Here is a 3,186-nt window from a genome sequence, read left to right as displayed (position 1 = left end):
ACACTTGGAAGTTTTGTTAGATAGCTGATCTATAAGGAGAGAAAAAATGGCAGATGTGCAGAAAGGAGAGAAAATATCAGTCCTGATGAAATTCAAGGCCCTGGTTCCAATATTCCTGAAATCCAGGTAGTTGGTGAGACAACCCCTCCCCCGCCCCCGATATCCTTATAATGCATTCCCCTGTTTGCTTTTGTTAGAGTTTGGCTGCTGGCACTAGCTAGCAAGTGTTCTACCTAAGGCACTGGCACAGCCACTCGATCAGAGAAGACTAAAAAGGAACAGGCCATCTGGTAATTATCTCTAAACAAATTAAGGATCAGAATTTAAGACAGTGACTGAGTAAGGTTCTTGCCTTGTCTCACCAGGCATATTCAGGCAAAGGAGAAAATTTGGAATTTTACTTCAAATGCTCATTTTTAAGAAACCCAGAGACTTAAAAAGAAAAAAAAAAACGTTTTGAATTCTCCACTACTCAGTATCTAAAGTCCCAAATCAATCTTAGCAGGATTGTGTGAAATCATAAACATTTGTCATGACTGGTACCAAGCTTCTATTCCTCCCCCCGCCCCCCCCCCGCCCCTCACTCCCCATCCATTCTCTAAATAAACCTGGCCTATTGCCCAAAGTTGTAACAAAGATGTCTGAACAGAGAACACCAATTTCCTACCCGCTTTTCACTTTTGCATGGGTTGGCAACGGTAAAACATTTTAATCGCTTGCACTTTCGGGAAGGAGAAAAGTGTGTCAGCCATGTGTCTGTTTTCAATTTCAAAGCCAAACTAAAGAAACAGGACATGTGCCCAAAACAATTAAACCAGCAAAGAGAAAGATAATACAACACACCTCCTGACACTGACCTGTGGGTTGCCGAAGAAGGCACTGGATTAAAAAACAATTTTGCGGTTGGCTCCTAATACACCTTCCTTTATTGCCCGGACGGCAGGGCTGCATATTGCTCGCCTTTTATTCTCAAAGCCCAGGACAGTGCCTGCCGACTCACAGGCGTTCAATAAACGTATACTGAATGAAGACAAATATCCTTGGGCTCCTGCCAGTTCTACTGCTTGGCCGATGTCAAAGTCATAGGCATGACCACTTTATTAGTCAGAGGCCAGTTCAGAAAACAGAACCTCTCTTAGATATTTCAAATACAGGGGGTTTAACGCAGGGAAACCCACACCTATGTCATGACAGGAGTGATGGCAGGTGAAAGCACAGGAGGTGGAGATCGAGGTAAGCCACAGGGAATATCTCCAGGAAGAAGCCGCGCCACCACTGCTCCCTAGGCCTGAGGAACATTGGGCGCAGCTGGGGTTACCTTGCAGCTCAGAGCAGAGGCCATGAGCAGCTGATCCCCGGGTGGCAGCCACTACAGAGACCTCTGAGGGACCACGAGGAGGCGGACTCTGGTGGTGCCAGCAGAAGCGGGAGACAAGAACAACTGCTACCGCTGAAGCAACGCTAACAGGAAAGGGCACACAGTCCTTCTCCACTGTCCCTTTCCCCAGTCTCCCTGTAGCACAATGTTTCCCATCCGGGGGTGATTTTATTCCTCCAGAGACAGATTTGCTTGTGACGCTGGGGGTGGGGAATATTCTCGGCAACTAGCGATAGAGACCAGGGAGCCTGCTAAACGTCCTCTGCTGTGGGGTCCTCCTGCTCTTCCCAGCGGTGGGAGTCCCACAACAAAGAATCATCCAGCCCCAGGAGAGCGACGTCACCAGGATGGTGACATAGGTTGTCCCTGACTTTATTCCCCTCACAAGAAAAACAATTATTCATACATAAGACACCACTGAGAAGATCCTAGAACACAGGTGAGGCTGAAGTCCCTGCATTACCGACCAACCACACCGCTCCTGCCCCAGGCCGCCCAGCACCGCCCAGGAAGCCTCCTGAGCCTACATTTCCTCCAGTGAGAAAAGAGAGTCCAGGGTGGACATTCAGCTCCCCAAGCATCGTGGGCCACTTCTTGGGAACCCCCACTCTGGTCTCACTACAGGGGAATTGGTGGGGGGGGGGGGGCAAGAAGGGGGGAACCTGTGGGACTTGACCACTGGGAATCTAACTGTGATGGAGAAGGGCAGGGGGGTTTGCAACAACCAGCACTGAGATATTAACAGAGCGAGCTCCCACCTGTAGTGTCCAAGGTGCAGTCCCAGCCAGCAGCTTGATCTACGGAGCCAAGACGGTGGTGCAGGGAACATGGAGGCTGCAAGTCCGCCTGATTCGGGTCCTCAAAGAGCCTCGATGGGCCTGGAGCCTGGTACGTTCCTGCCTAGTCAGGGAGCGGAGTCCTAGTCCTGGTCCCACCGCTGAATGAAGCTGCACAGCCAACTGCATGGTCATAGTCCGGCCCCGTGGTCAGCAAACTGCGGCTCGTGAGCCACATGCGGCTCTTTGGCCCCTTGAGTGTGGCTCTTCCACAAAATACCAAGGGCCTGGGCGAGTCTATTTTGAAGACGTGGCGTTAGAAGAAGTTTAAGTTTAAAAAATTTGGCTCTCAAAAGAAATTTCAATCGTTGTACTGTTGATATTTGGCTCTGTTGACTAATGAGTTTGCCGACCACTGGTCCAGCCCATTGCTGAGTGCAGCTCTCAGCTTGCTTGACCAGAAAGCCCGGTAGGAACTTCTGGAAGCTGTGAAGTCTGGCCAGTCTCAAGTAGAGAGTTTAGCAGCAGAGCTGGTTGTCCCCAGAGCAAAGTCAGTGGCACCTTTCAGCCAGGGGACTTAAGAAACAGATCAGCTTGAGTCAAGACCACAAACAAACAGCTTCTCCCAGCTTGGAATCAATTTCTGGCACTCAGTAGGAGGAGGGGAGCTAATTTATAGCTAATTTATAGCCCCACCCACTTCTGACTACAGTTCCTGCCCCACCTGACCAGAAAGCCTATTGGAAGATTGGAAACATCTGGTGGGATGCTAGGAGCTGACCCTCGTATTCTACCCAGGCAGGGGAGCTAATTAATAGCTCCGCCCACCACTGAGTACAGCTCTGGCCCCTCCCAACCAGAAAGCCTGACTGGGACCACCTGGGAGGCTGCTTGGGGCTGCTTCTCATGCTCAACCCAATCTGGGAATTAATTCATAGCAACACCCACTTTGAAAAAAATGTTTTTATTGATTTCAGAGAGAGGAAGAGAGAGGGAGAGATAGAATCATTGATCAGCTGCCTTCTGTACGCC

This window comes from Eptesicus fuscus, chromosome 19, assembly GCF_027574615.1.
Source record: "Eptesicus fuscus isolate TK198812 chromosome 19, DD_ASM_mEF_20220401, whole genome shotgun sequence".
In the NCBI taxonomy this organism is placed as follows: domain Eukaryota; kingdom Metazoa; phylum Chordata; class Mammalia; order Chiroptera; family Vespertilionidae; genus Eptesicus; species Eptesicus fuscus.
This window is presented reverse-complemented; position numbering follows the sequence as displayed.